The 16,570-nt window shown below is 32.6% G+C and overlaps 1 protein-coding gene across 1 annotated transcript in view; it reads right to left on the minus strand.

Annotated features, from left to right (window-relative positions):
- The window catches only part of LOC143252881 (rho GTPase-activating protein 18-like), a 165,385-nt gene extending 151,152 nt beyond the window's left edge, over window positions 1–14,233 (minus strand). Inside the window, exon 1 of the mRNA XM_076505689.1 lies at window positions 14,209–14,233. The gene's annotated coding sequence lies outside the window, so the exon portion shown is untranslated. The remainder of the gene's footprint in view (window positions 1–14,208) is intronic.
- Between the last annotated feature and the right edge of the window lie 2,337 nt (window positions 14,234–16,570).

Raw genomic sequence — 16,570 nt, forward strand, 5'->3', positions numbered from 1 at the left:
CTTTGATTCTTAAAAGGGAATCATATTAAAAAAGGTCTAATGTAAAAATTAAAAACTTAAATAACACAAAAAATATTAATAGCTTTTAAAAAACTAAAAAGATTTCTAAGGTGGACAGTGTCACCATCGGCAATAACACTGTCTAACTAGATAAACCTTGGGACAGAATATGTTTAACATGGCGCCGTCGTTGAGAGTCATAACGACGGGAAGAAAGTAAAATCTGGCTAATTGTGACCTGAGTGTTACACAGACTACACATTGGTGCATCATTTCCAGATAAAAGAAAACGATGAGTTAAAAAACTGTGACCAATGTGTAGTGTAGTTAGAGCAACTTCCTCTTTCCAATCATTACGGAAGCAAGACGGAGAAAGTCCAATATAGGGTTTTATTTGGTAACGCTTGTTTTCACGATGCTAGGCAATTGGAATTGCCTGTAACCCGAACGAATGGCGCCTTTTCATTGATTGCTCATCCAGAAGCCTCAAAGCTGTGCTGTTCCATAATGGGAATAAGTATCCGTCTCTTTCCCTGGCTCATTCGGTGCATCTCAAAAAGGAATACAACAGCGTCAAGACCTTGCTAGAAGCCTTGACGTATGATGAGTATGGCTAGGAAGTTATCGGAGACTTCAAAATGGTAAAATTCGTGATGGGTCTCCAAGGAGGCTTTACCAAGTTTCCCTGTTATCTTTGCCTTTGGGACAGCAGGGACACCGCAGCGCACTGAAACAAAAAGCGCTGGCCACAACGGACCGAGTTCTCTGTGGGGAGGCACAATGTCAAGTGCGAGCCACTAGTGAACCTCCATTAGGTGTTGTTCCAACCATTGCACATAAAATTGGATCTTATGAAACAATTTGTCACAGCTTTTGATAAGGAGTCTGCAGCCTTCAAGTACCTTCAAGACTTCTTCCCTAAGCTGTCTGAGTAAACAGAATTCCCCAAGAAGGAAGAAAAAAAAATCTTAGGACAACTTTGTTGCAGTGGTTCGGGGCTTCTTGGGCAATCACAAGGCCGGAAATTATGTGGAACTGGTTGAGGCTCTGACAAAGAACTACGACAAAATGGGCTACAGGATATCCCTGAAAGTCCATATCCTTGACGTTCATCTTGATAAATTCAAAGAGAACATGAGACCATACTCAGAGGAGCAAGGCGAGGGCTTCTACCAAGATATACTAGATTTTGAATGTCACTTTCACGTATCAGTCCCCAAATGTAGTCTCCTATCATGTTTTCATTATACACTCCTTGGTAGTGACACTTATTTTCTATGTAAAAACGGGCAAATTTGCGCATTTTCATTTACATAAGGTCTGAATAAAACAACATATGAATCAAGATTTACATGTATCTATACTAAAGTTATACAAAAATGTTTAGAAGTAGGTAAATTTCTAAATTTCATTAACCAGGTCACAAAAGCAAAGTTTGAAGGGAATAATGGCCATTTTCTGTACTTTTACAGCATAAGCAATTAAGACGTAACACATACTATCGAGGAACAAATTTTGTGTTACATAGTATTGTTTGATCGCATTAGTTTGAGGTGTAAAATTTTAAGCTGTAGCTGGAGATTTTGTTTGAGATTGTAGTAAGCGTTTATAGTTTTTATGCAACTAAATTATCTCTATATAATGCATAACATTGAGCAAATATATGCCTAAATTACGACCCGATCTCTACTAAGCGCTTATAAAATTTTACCAGTAGAAAAGGAACCTTTTTCAGATAAAACATATACGTCTACATTGCTTCATATAAACCTTCGTGTTTCTCAAAGTAATTACATGACAAATGTGTGTAATAACATTTAATATTATGTGTATACTATTTTACTCCTTCGCACGTGATATAATGGTTGGTTCCCTAAAGACACCAATTGTGTACTGTACAAAGCATTGAGTATCTACATCTCATATTCAACTATTATTACCTAGTAATTCATTTCACCCTGAATTAAGCTGCATAAAGAAAAAAACAACAACACATATTTATAAGAAAGCTAACTTCATATGTTCAAAGATAGTCAGTTACTTGTATAGAGCAAGCTCTTCATTCCATCAAAACAAGAACAATTACAAAGAGCACGCGACTTCCTTACCTCACACTCACAAAATACACCAGACCATACGTTCTTTCTTAGCTTACTCACACGCTCAAGTGTTAAGGAGGTTCAATAGCGTCCGAATTCCCTGAGTAAAATTTGACAATTTTTATTTTACAAAGAATTATTTGCCATTACGTTGATCGTTGAATAACATTTGCTGAATCGAAACGGGTTATTTCTTAGGACTAGAGCAGATGTACTTTCCAACAAGACTTGTTGCTGTACTGTTTCGAGAAAATAAAGTACAACTTGTGTAGGTCAACGTCAAAAAACTCCGGGATACAAAAAATTAGAAAATGAAGTTTTGTGAACAAGTCTCATAGGTTAGAGAATAAATGATGTAATCGTTAAACAGTTCTCTTATTCATTTAACCTGCTACCCACAGGCTTCAAAATATCATCAACTTAATAACAGGAAAACAAACAACCCAAAAACTTACGTATTTCATGTAAAGTTGTTTTGTTTTTTTTGTATTTCGCACAAAGCTACACGAGGGCTATCTGCGCTAGCTGTCCTTAATTTAGCAGTGTAAGACTAGAGAGAAGGCAGCTAATCACCACCCAATAGCCCAAGTCTTGGGCTATTCTTTTATTAACGAATAGTGGGATTTACCGTCACATTGTAATGCGTCCACGGCTAAAAGAGCAAGCATGTTTGGTATGGGGGGATTCGAACCCTTTATCATCTGTGTGTGCTGAACTTCAAACACCACAGAATGTCAAGTAAGTTTTTATGAATAAAATGTTTTATGCTACTTCTTATCTGCAATAAAATTCTGTCAGTCTTTATCATATTCACTATATACATCAAGTTTCAGTTACAGCTTTTTATACCCAACATGTCGAGTAAACTTTACGACAGCAACAATCGATAAACCATGACTGTGACTAACATTACTCGACAGCTTTAAAAAATTAAACTACTTCATTTTAAAGTTGAATAGAAAAAAGACGACAAATTTCCATTCTGAACTATTTGATAACTAGGGAAAATACAATTGTTCTTCTCTATGTACTGTAAACCGACATATTCTTTATGTTCACTTCTTTTCATGCCACCAAAAACAGTTCAAAACATTTTTTTGTTAGAACCTATAGAGCATACCATCCCAATAACGCTTGAACATGAAATCTAAAATTTTTGTTTCTATTTTCAAAGATCTCCATTATCCACAAAATTCTATTAGAAACTGTCGTCTGAAGACAGAGAAAGACCAGAACGATAATATAAAACCACTTTATATTAGCTGAACTAGCAATAAATCCCTTGAGCAAATATTAAGGAATACTAGCCTTACAGTCCAATAGAAATACCAAAACTCCATTAAGGATAATTTGACTTCAAATAAAACATCATCTGAAGAAGAAAATATATTGAATGGAAATCAAAAATATTTTATACCAAACTGGTAGCTACATAACAGACAAAATTCGCCGAAAGTTACTTAATCAAGAGCTTTATTACTCATGACACCTGCAAAGGTCACATTAAGTTAACCAACTTCCTGATTCCCTTTGTTCCTAAGAGAATTCGAAGTTCCTATGTCACGTACGCGTTATTGACCTCTTTTACTGCCAGGAGGCAACGTGACTGAAGAGGACACAATAATTTGCAGAAACCAGTTTCTACAACATCAAGACTCTTGACACATTGTCCCATGTACTGTGTTTTTCACAAGTATTACACCCGATATTGTATTATTTTATTACGATGACCTTGACTGAAAACTTGTGTGCCATATCATCTTAATTTACGTTTGAGTTTATCATAACAAATGGTTGTTATTGTCTATTTTTACAAGTTTCTTACTCCCCAGTGGCTCAGCAGTAAGTCTGAGGACGTAAATCACTTACAATCGTGTTTTGATACATGCAATGAGTACATCACAGATAACATAATGTGTAGCTTTGCGCTTATCAACAAATAATCAGGCCCGGCATGGCCAGGTGGCTCGACTTATAATCGAAGGGTCGCAAGTTCGAATCCCCATCATACCAAACATGCTCGCCCTTTCAGCCGTGTGGGCGTTATAATGTTACAATCAATTCCACTATTCTTTGGTAAAAAAGTAGTGCAAGAGTTGGCGGTGGGTAGTGATGACTAGCTGCCTTCCCTCTAGTCTTACGCTGCTAAATTAGGGACGGCTAGCGCAGATAGACCTCGTGTAGCTTTGCTAGAAATTCAAAAACAAACTAATAATCAAATACAAGTCTCACAGTAATAGCGCTTTGGTGAGTTATTGTATAAAACAATATTTTAGAGTGCTTATTCCTCACATATTTTCTCTATACTTATACATGATTGAATATGTACGTAGGCCAATGTGGATTTGGATATAATTCAATGAAGCATACAACAGTTACAAATAACATTCACCTGCGTTTAGGATCTATTATCTAGAGTTGGCTGGCTCGATCATCGAAGATTTTTCTGTGGTAACAGGGAGATATCTCGCAATACACTTGGATGGTTCTGTTTTAGGATTCTTTTGCAATTAAAGGATAAACGAGCCTCTGAAGTAAGGAGTATTTCGACTTTTTTTTTATAGACTTTTCCTTTGCATTACGCATATTTTTCTATGTTAACTGGAAAGTATCCGAAGGTGTGAACATGGGTAAATTTGATTTGGTTTATTTTGAATTTCGTGCAAAGTTACTCGAGGGTTATCTGCAATAGTCGTCCCTAATTTATTGCAAGTTTTTCCAAGTTTTGTATGCAAGAGTGTAAGGTATATCAGGTCATCCCTTAAGTAATGTCTAATTTTAGGTTCAGAAAAAGAGAAATGATTTCAAAAGCTTTTAATGTTATTTAATAAATATTCCATTATTATTAATGCCACTTCTATAAAATTCTTAAGGTTGAAGGAGAAGAATGTAAAGAGGGTAGTTTTGACATCTTCATGGTTCCAAGCTCTTTTCCATCAAGATAGTTCTGAAAACTTCGAAATAGATGATAATCAGATGGAACAAGTTCTGGAGAATAAGGAGGATGTGGAAGTTTTTCCCAGTCTAGCTCTTCAATCTTTGCAGATGTGATCCTTGCTGTATAGGGTTGTGCATTATCCTGGTGTAACACCTTTACTATTGATCAAAGCAGGCCTCTTTTCTTTCAGTGCAACATTCAAGTGCTCTAACTGTTGACAATAAATGTCTGATGTAATCATTACACTGAATGGCAGCAACTCTGAAAAGTGTAGTTGGGTTAATTTCATTTATTTGTCTGAACATTTTTATGCACGTCTTACTACATATTTTAGTCAGTAAAGCTTTCTACAAAGACAGAACTGATGATGCACTTTCTGTATTAACTTTTCGGAAATTAGTTATGGGATGACCTGATAGTTTGTTGTTTCAATGAAATTATTATTGTTTGTTTGTTGTTGACCGTGTTGTTGGTCTAGGCGTGTATGTGTATAATTTTTCATGGGTTTTTGAAAGAAATTTGTTGATGCTGATGAAGTGTTGTTTTATTTTGTTGATTTCATCATTAATTTTGTCAGTTGAGCATAGTTTTATGGTTGTATTTATTTGATTTCTTTATATCTTAAGTTTTTGTTTTGTTTCATGTGCTGAGTCCCATGAAACGTATAGTCCAGTATGGGTGCTTTTATTGAGAATTTTTGTTTTGAATTGTGTATCGGTTCCACTGATCTTGTGGTTGAAAAATGTTATTTGGTTGGTTTTTTTTCGTGTTCACAGGTGAATTTGATGTTGGGGTAAATGGAGTTAACGTAGTTGAAAAAACTAAGTGTTTGTTCTGTAGATGTGAATCCAGCAACTGTGTCGTCGCCATATCTGTACGAGTATAGTGGTGGGTGTAAGGCTTAATTGATTGCTTGTTATTCCATCTCTGTCATGAAAATGTTTGCTACAAATGGTGACACGGGATTCCCATACTTAAGCCATTTGTTTATAGGTAATTTTGGTCATTGAACATAAAGTTAGTTTTGGTGGTAGTACATTCTTTAAGAGCTGGTAATTGGTTGTTGCGAACGTGTATTAATGGGTTTGGATCTTGGATATAAAGTTTTAAAGTTATCTTACCGGCTTCGGTAGTTGGATCTTCTTTAGAATAAATGTTTTGTTTGGTTGTTGTTAAGCACAAAGCTACACAATAAGTGCAAGAACGAAGGAGAATATTATCTAGCACTGTCCTTTACTCAATTTCTACTTTTTAACTGGTACTCTCAGTTAGTGTTAGTATAAAAGTGCTGTTCCAAAACTGGCACCTGCTTACTTGTAGATTGAATAATTACAGTTCAAACTACAAGTAAGCAGGTGCCAATGTTTTTATGAGGTATAATGTGAAACGTTCTCCTAAAACATTTTATTTCATCAGATCGAAAAAGAAACACATTCAATTCTCTAAACGCAACTTTTATAAGGGACTTGATTTACAACTAAAGAAAAACTTTAACAACGGAAATTATTGTAGAGATGGCTAATATCAACCCTTCAAAAACAGTTTAAACAAGACAGTAGGGATGGCATTTGCATCATCCTTACATAATAGTACAAGAACAGTGTAGTAGGATTATAACAGATAAAAACACGAAAAATGAAATTCAATTGTAATTAAATAGTTATACACACACACACATATATATATATACGAGTCGCACGCCTTAACACGCTTGGCCATGCCGGGCCGTATTTAATCAGTGCTAGTTAATAATACTTATAAAAGAAGATACTCCGTTTCAAACTGTGTCATCTCAGTAAATTTGGTTTACTTATCATGTAATAATAAATAAGAAGAACAAGAAATTCAAACTTTTTGCTACGATATTTAAAAACATTTTCACAACTTGTGACTCAGTATTGTAAAGTTCTGATAACCTATTCAGGAGATATTTCAAATATCATTTCAAAGAAAAATTCGAGCCAACCCTACATAGGCAGTATTACCGCCCACCTTATATCTATGTTATCTTAATAAAACACAGAACAAAATAAATATAGTTATATTTATTTATTTTAATTAACCTATGTATATGTATTTATTATTTATTGTCACTCTACTTACAAATTGTTTCCTTTGGAGTTTACTTCAATAACTATATATTTTGTATTCAGTTCACTCAAATCTTTATGGTTTACGAGACGTATCTGTCTATTACTGTTAGCATGGAATGTATTTCAGAATCAGTTATTTCTTTTGGCATACATATATTACAAATTTACATTTGTTGAAATCACAGCAATATTTATATCATTTCTATGTTAAAAAAAAAGAACAAACAACCACATACAATTTCCTTGTTTATCTATACAATGATCTGTAATAAGGCTGCATAGAATGAGTTTCATGCAAGTCAGCGTGACTAAACCTCTTAGATGTGATTATAAGAAGTGCTTACCCTCAATTTATTACCAGTTGTGAAACAACATAACACCATTTTTGAATCTTCTATAAGAAACAATAAAAAGTAGTAATATTATTTATTTAATGTTCCCTATTTAACTTGAACGGTTATTACACGCAACATCGTTCAAAAGCTCTTTTAATATCTAGTTAGAAAAATGACTACGACATTCTAATTACTTTTATTCTATAATCTATAAATAAGTAAGTTTTAAAAATTCAACTTGTCTTGAAGAATTACAGTTTAAGCACAAATAGAAGAAAGTATGCAGGATAACATATATGGTATAATGGTTTTTAAAAGGTCATATTTTGCTGAAACAACTATGATTCTGATCAGTGACATCATTTTTCATTTTAATTTTAAGTTAATTTTTCATTGTTTTTAACGTCAAAAATAATTTGGTCCAAACATAAATCAGTATTGTACCAAAAAGCGCATATTTATTAATCCACCTGTTTTGTTTTTGTTGTCTGAATAACTGTTCTATATTCTACTGAAATTAAAAGCATTTGAACTACATCAAAAGTTATAAGAGCTATATGTAAAGGACAACGCTTATTAATATGAATCCTACAATGGTATTTCTGACTGAAGAAAATCTTAGGCTAGGAACTGTAATTTTTGAAGCATTTATCAAAATTTCACAACGATCGTATTCTTTGTCCTACAACAATTTTATGATTTTAGATTTCTGCCAAAAGAATCTTGGGCCTATTTTGCGCTAACAATTTCATTCCAACAATAGTCACTTAACACTTGTTCACTAGCAGATGGAAGTACATAGTTTGAGGCCTGATACTAACTAAGTGGTGTTGCTAAGTCAGCTTATTTCCGATTTTACGAGCCACATTTTCTAGCGATCATTTAGCAACACCACTATTTCCGATTTTACGAACCATATTTTCTAGTGATAATTTTTCGCGCTGAGACAAACACAATGGTGCGTTTTGTCTTTGATAAAAACGGGGGAAGCGGAAATAATCTGGTTCGACTTGCAAGAACTTTTCCACAACCTCCTGGAGGTTTCTGAATTCTATTTGTACAGGGTTTGCACAGGTAATGACAATCTTAAAAATATCAGAAATCTCCAATTTGCAAGACTTTTAAAAAATCTTGTTTTTTATTGTTTTTCCTTTTCAAGTAGATAAGAATCTCTTGCAAGATGTTGCACAAAGATGCAGTTCAAAATATACGTTGTTCCACAATCATCATAAGAGAAAGCAATCGAAGCAAACAATGATAACTAAAACCCTTAGAATTTAAGTTAAATTCATGTGACTTCATTCAATCATGGAAATATTTTCGCTTTTAATTGAATTTTTGTTTAGGTACATTTTTCCAAAATTCCCCTCCAAAAAAATGCATCGTTCAAATTATGAAAAAGACATACTTTTAAATTCACGTGTTGTAAACCAACATTTTAAACAAAAGTTTTGTATAAGCTTACAGACTGAATGTTTGTTTGTTTGTTTGTTTTAATTTCGCGCAAAGCTACACGACGTCCATCTGCCCCAGCAGTCCCTAATTTAGCAGTGTAAGACTAGAGGGAACGCAGCTAGTCATTACCACCCACCGCCAACTCTTGGGCTACTCTTTTACTAACGAAAGTAGGATTGACCGTAACTTCATAGCGCTCCCACAGCTAAAAGGGTGGGCATGTTTGGTGCGATGCGGACCCCCGGACTACGAGTCGAGCGCCTTAACCCACCTGGCCATAAACTGAATAATCATACCACGTAGTGTAGTATTTTTGTTACTTACTAAATGATTTTATATTTGTAGCTGAACAATTTACAGTGTAATGTAGGGATAAAAACTTGGTACTTTTGGGATAACAGACTATTTTCAGTCTTTCTAATATATAATTTACTAAAGATTTATAAATAAGCCGCAACCATACAGTTGTTTGCTTCACATTCAACAGAACAGCTTGCTTGTTTCATATTTTTTTGGAGTTTGAACTATTTATTTATCTTAAATTAACCACCACTTCGACTATGCCAGGTCTAATTCAACTGCTAAAATGTTTATTCAGAATTAAACAATATCCCTAGCCTTGAATTGATATGTGACAAAAAAATACTTTAAGGTTACGAGTAAGCAATTTTAAAAGTTAAAATATAAGACACGACTCAACATGTTATTTAAAATTAAAGGCAAATATTTTCACGCTTCATTAAAACTATTTTTTTATTTCTCTGAAACCTTTATTTTGTCTCAATCACCTTAATAATTAAATTGTATGTACTTAATTTTACCTTTATTGATTCCCCCATTAACTTTGTAAAACTTTTTTGTAACCTCTCCTAGGCATAATACTATATTTTGTTTTAGAAAAAAAACTCTGGCTACTTACTTAATCACAACATTTTAATTATGTCCCGCCTACTGACATATTTCAATCAAACACATTCTATAAACAACACAAATTATATTGCATAACTGCAGATTATCTTCTAAAGTTTATGATGAAAAATAATTAAAAAATAAAATATCACATACACACACATATATATAATATACCATTGGTTTTTTTATTGTTCCCTTTATTAACAGCATCTAGTTAGAATGTTTAAGATATCTAGCTGTATTTTTATTTCACTCTAATTATAGAGGTCGTTCTGCAGTGTTTGCTTAGGACTTAGTAACTCCTAAGCTTTCCGAACCTCGTGACACGTTGTTTGGCTTACGATAAAAATGTTTAACTGGTGAAACAACACATTCTAATCTTTATAATTACAAACCTAAATAAAGCACACTTAAATAGCTATACTAATTACCAGATAGATTTTTAGTTTTAGTTTAAGGTTGTTGTTGTTTTGAATTAAGCACAAAGCTACACAATGGGCTATCTGTGCTCTGCCCACCACGGGTATCGAAACCCGGTTTTTAGCGTTGTCAGTCCACAGACATTCCGCTGAGCCACTGGGGGGCTGGTTTAAGGAGGTAACTTGTTCTGACTGGAAGTTAATATTAATTGTATAACAGCAGATTAAGAGTTATTACGATATTTTACAACATATTAAACATTATTAAAATGCATATAGCCTATTGGCACACAGTAAGATCCTTAATTGTCAATTAGTATTTATCAAGTTTAAGCTCTGTTACACAAGGTTTTGAGAGACGAACCAGACTGGTGACATACAGCCTAAAAAAAAAAGAAGAGAGATTATCAAAATAGCTTACTTCTCAATACGCTTTAAGGAAAAAGTCTGATTTAATTTTCCTTTAAGAAAACATTCCTAAACATTTGCATGCATGTTATAAAGTCAAAATGTATTTACGTTTTGTCTCCCAGTCAAGTTGTGTTGACGCAAAATCGAAATTAGCATTCAATTTTTATCGACCACAAAATTATGACTCAATAGCTTATAAGTTAAAACTTTTTCATTAACATTTTAACTCGCGAAAAGTTAAAAATCTATATTATGAACCAATCAAAAATTACAAATAAAAATATTGTATAAAACGCTTTCATTCGCATCTTCATCTATATGTAACTAACTTGTGTAACAGAACCCAACCAGCTTTTTGTATACAAATATAAAAGGACTTAAGCTAATTTAATTTTACTTTACAGTTTATCATTTCGTACGAATAGTAAACAAAAGTGCTACATTATCAATTTATGTGGATCATATTCCCATGTAAAAGCAACCAAATAAAGATGTAAACGACTCCCTTCTTCACACGTACACTGACCGGAAAGTTAGTTTAATCTGCTTGCACTGAACGTTACTTCGGAATAAAGTACTTCCTTAAATACTGAAAGTTGACTGTGAGCAAAGCGGTATTTGGAACAAACTGAGAAGTACTGTAACACTAAGTATTTCTTCATTATGTGCTCAAGCTGAACGTTGTCAAATAGCTGTATTCTTAGAATAGCTCTATTTTGTCAAGAAATACTGAATTTTATATTGTAGTACATGTGAATTGTGTAACATCATGGCTAAAAGCAGTCTTGTTGATTTAGAAATAACGTCTGTAAACATGAAAGTACAAATGGCTGTAAGAAAAATGTGTTGTTAGTAAGACATTACACGTGTTAGAGCATATTTCAGTTGAATGTAACTGATAGATACGTATAGAGCTGTTTCATGAGGTTTATTATGTTAACCTTTTACAAATTTTTTATAGTGCATGTAGATATATTCAGAGTACTATATGAATGGGTGCATTTCTACAATTTATAACAGTGAAACAAAAAGAGTATAATAGACATTCCTAAACATTTATTATTAGAGTATAACGTATTCCACACCTTCTGATTAGAAACTACTCTTACATGACAGAATAAAAAGTTGTCGTAATTTTCACAGATTTTCTGATAGCTTTATGAGCCAAAAATTCGTAGGAAAAAAAAACTTCCCACAGTCTATGTTTACAAAAATACTTTAAAATTATTAGTGAAATCATCTCTTCCACAATATTAAATCAAAATTTTACCTTAAAGATTTGTTAAATGTTTAACAAATGATGATAAAAAAGCTTGTTCGTACTAGACTAATATCTTTATTTTTGTCGAGTGGATTCTCTAACTAAATCGATATAGGTCTATTTATACTTTAAATAGAAATGCAAAGTTCATTGTATTAGTTTGCACTGCTTTAATATCTTGAGAACTTTTATTTAATTGCATGATCGTCCTCCGGTGGGATAGCGGTAAGTTTTCGGATTTACGACGCTAAAGTCAAATGTTCGATTTACTTCGATGTGACACTTATAAGAAAACACGCATACACACATAAATGATTACCTAAACTTTAGCTGCTAGAGTTTTTATTATTGTTTCGATGTTTAGCAATACGTAGAGGGCTAACTGCATGTAAGCATAGTCTTTTTTATACGTAGATTTTCAAGATACTTAGGCTTTTGAAACTACTTAATTTTCAGCAAAATTGTAGAGCTTTTACATATAATTAAATACCTATACAAACTGAACCTTTACGAAAAACCAAAATATAATAATAATGTGGGCTATTACGAACAAGTAACAACACATTATCTTCTTTTAATGTTAATTCTGTCGAAACAGGCGACTTAATATCAAGCTCATGTTTTATCATAAGCCTGGCATATCATTTACTTGTAGCCGAATGTGTTAGAGTGTTGTCTTAAACGAAGTAAGTTTCGTAATTCTACTAAACCGGGATGAAATGAAGTCATAGTAAGGAAAAAAATAACATTTCTCTTTAAGCTACAGAGGTTTTGCTTTTACTGTCTTTACAGCACTACACTGAATTACTCAGTATCATTTTTCCCCTTTCCAAAGTAACTGCGATATTTAATGAACACTTGTTGGTCAAAATCAAGGACAACAGACTAATGTTTATGACAACAGGGCTATTGTTTACAACGCCAAAGTTTGTATATAAAGTAGTCCTTATGCAGCTAAGTGCAACAGGAGAGCCAGTAAACCGTTGTTGATTGGATGAAACAAAAAACTATTAGCAGTAACAACAATTTTGTTTTTAACTTTGATTTCTATTTTCTTAAGTGTATTTATTAGTTTGCATACTAAAAATATTGTCCTGGACCGTTCACACATGAATTAACATAAATGTTTTCCATAATCGTGCGTTCAAGTATACGACTGTAAGAAATATGAAACAAAATTAGTTATTAAAATTTATTAGTAATAAACAAAAATTAGCTGCTTGACTTCAAAGAATAATATAACTACAGACTATTTTGAATGCATCTTTAAGTTACCTAAGAAAATACAAGTTGGCATAAACTATCGCTATTCTTAAAAGAACGCTTAGACTCTCAAGTCTTTCTGAACACTTACACTTCAATGTCTCGATGTGAAAACTTATAACTGTTGCAACAGTAATACAATAACAAAGAAAATTTTCGCATTCGATGCATGACGTAGACCAAACTTCTTTCTATAACGTTCAAAGTCCATAGCCAACCGTTAAATTATCTTCTAACCTATCACCAAAATATTTACTGAAGGGAAAAGTACAGACTTACACCACGTACAACAGAAAAAGATTTTGTCGTTATCAGACAATATCAGCAGTGTTTACGTTATTAATGATTTAAGAATAAGAATTGTGTGAACTTCAAACAAGTTTAATTACCATAAGCTAAAACTATTTCGTTGATTAGAATAACACAATGTATTACATACAATTCTAAATATACTCCTTTTAGTACTAGAGTATGTCTGTAATGTCAAATGAGAATTGCGCGCTGTAATGTAAATGATATTTATGAAATCAATAATGAGTTTTAAAACATTCAATTCAGCTTAAAGAACATTATAGTTGTGCTTCACTGATACCATGTTAAAATATATCTTCTTAAAACTCAACAGTTAACACAACAGCCGTTTGTTTTAACACGAAGCTACATCGAACTATACGCACTCTATCCACTGCGAGAAATCCAACTGTGGACAAAGTGACAGTGACATGTAAACTAAAAATAAAATAAATATAGAGAAAAACAAACATGCAAGTATCTTGTAGCTTTTTATTAAGTTCAGTAAATATTACTGTTAGAACGGACATAAAAGGGTATTTTAATAAATTGGATCTATATGTTTGGCAAATTGCCAAATAGGTCACATTCGATATTGGTTAACACTGTTATAATATAATAAAATACACATTCATTAGGTAAATAAGCACGCCATATATATTTGCAACAGAAACACCTAAACTGAATGCATTGACCGTTTTCAGGATTTTAGTAACTGAACTTCTGCTTACCTCGAATACACAACTGACCAGACAGTCAACGACACATAACACAGAATTTCTATCTGGTTTTGTAACACGTCATCGTAGGAGCACCTGATTTACGTCAAGAACGTTCTTTTGTAACATTTAACTTTAGATAAAGATAACACCCGATATATGTTAGTTACTCAAATATCATACTAAAGCATATTCAAATCATCATGTGTGTCTCAATTTTAAATATTTAATACGATGAATCTAGCATAGTTCTCCTCTTAAACCAAATAACAGTGCAAAGTATCTTGTCAAAACACATACATGGCATTCACGAGCTACTGCAGATTGGTATCGAAGTACGTGTCACGTGGCATATGCGCACACGCAGATGCAGTATATAACGTAAAAGTACTCCAAGCACTGAAATGCAAAATGACAGTGCATTAAGCGTGTGTGTTTGTCTGTTGTTTTTTTTTACAGTAAAGCCGCATCGGTTGCGTCCACCGAGGGGAATTGAATCCCTAATTTTAGCGTTGTAAATCCGTATATTTACCGCTGTCCCAGCGGGGAACTGCGTTAAGCGATAGTTCTGTTGTAACATTATATTTTGTTGCCACTTATTTTTCAAAAATTATTCTTATATACAAAATTGTTTGGGAGCTTAAACTATAATTTAAAAAAACAAACTTAAATGTTCAGAATATTCCTGAAAAATATTTATTTCCACAAGAATTAATGTTCATATTAGGAATATGAAAAATTTCACCATTAAGTTAGTGTGGTATAAACTAATTTAGTCTTCAAGAGTGGTTTTTCTTCCAGTACATGTATAAAAGGTACTAACGTCGTAACGACATAGTTTATTAGAACAGTTTGAAAATATTATGTTATCATTTACAAGTATTAAGCAATAGAGTGAACTTTAAACATTAGTTAATTCAATAAAGTTATTTCAAAAGTTCGATCATTAAAATAGATTTGTATCAACTGATTATAACAGCAGTTAATATGATAGCCATTTACTGCTTTTCAAAAACAACAACATATTGATGGCTGGTTACCAATGCCAACAGATAGCCCGATGTAGCTTTACAATAAGAAAAAACCCACACACACACGAATGTCAGATTAATTGACCGTGCATACATAAATCAGTGTGAATTATAATGAGCACGATTTTTTTTACTAGAGTAGCTCTTTTGTCATACACACAAATGTCTGTGAATTTAATATTAGAAATTATTAACAGTACGTCATGTTTATTAAGGATCTTTACCAATAAATTTAGATAACTTGCTTTATGAGAAACTCGTAAATGAAATTAGTGTTAGACATTTATAGGATTTTATTTTCCTAACATTTTGAAAAACCCTAAATTTATAAATATATATTTACCTTTAAGGGATTATCTGTATGATAAGTTTCTACCATAAAATGAGCTTATAACTTCGATGTACATATTTTTTTTAAAAAAATCAGTACAAAGTATTGCATTCAGTAACACGTCCTTATTTGAAACATAATTAAACTGTGAGTAACCGTGAATCATCGGCTTATCATCTGCATGAAAAGATCTTCATGCATGATTGTAAACTTAATAATCCTTTAAATTTGCACTGATGGATTGCTGACTTGAACACTACCTAGATAAAATGAAGTTTTCTATTTCAAGGCTCTAAAGTTTAGAGAAATACTGAACTATGTCTAGACTAGAAATAATATGGACCAACTAGGTTCAAGTACTACGTAATTGTCTGATAGTTGTACAACAGATGACTTAGAAGTTGGTATTTCATTTTATTCAGTGCTTCCTCAAGTCGCTAATCATGGTGTGTTTTCATTTTAATTGGTTTCTTATCATTTATTAAACAAAGGATTTTATCCTCGTAAAAATCTAGTACTCCACGTTTCAATTCATCTCGCTGAGATTCTGATGTTGTTCATTGGAGTGATAATTACCTGTCTGATAATGCTATATAACATCTAAATGTAAACATTAAATCAATGTTTTTATTTTGAGTTAACAACTAGAACAGCAACAAATTTACAAAAGTTTCAAAAATTGGAGTTATGAATTGTTTATTTAATAACGAAATCACAATATTTAATATGAATTATAATACGATCAATCTGTGAAATTGTTATTTGATAATGACATTTTGCAAGTCAAGTTTCAAAAGCTTTTTAAATTTTGTAACTCTACAGAATTGCAAGACCACTGTATTCATATAAAAATTATATAATCACCGTTTTTATTAATTGTTTAAAGTCCTTAGTAATACTACGTCGAATAAAGCATCATGCAAATAACAATTTCGTTCAGTCTCTCTCTTTTTTTTTCTATAGAGAATATGTAATTTATATCATGTCAAATTAATATTTCGAAAAATAATGT

The sequence above is a fragment of the Tachypleus tridentatus genome, chromosome 6 (genome assembly GCF_004210375.1).
Source record: "Tachypleus tridentatus isolate NWPU-2018 chromosome 6, ASM421037v1, whole genome shotgun sequence".
Classification (NCBI taxonomy): Eukaryota; Metazoa; Arthropoda; class Merostomata; order Xiphosura; family Limulidae; genus Tachypleus; species Tachypleus tridentatus.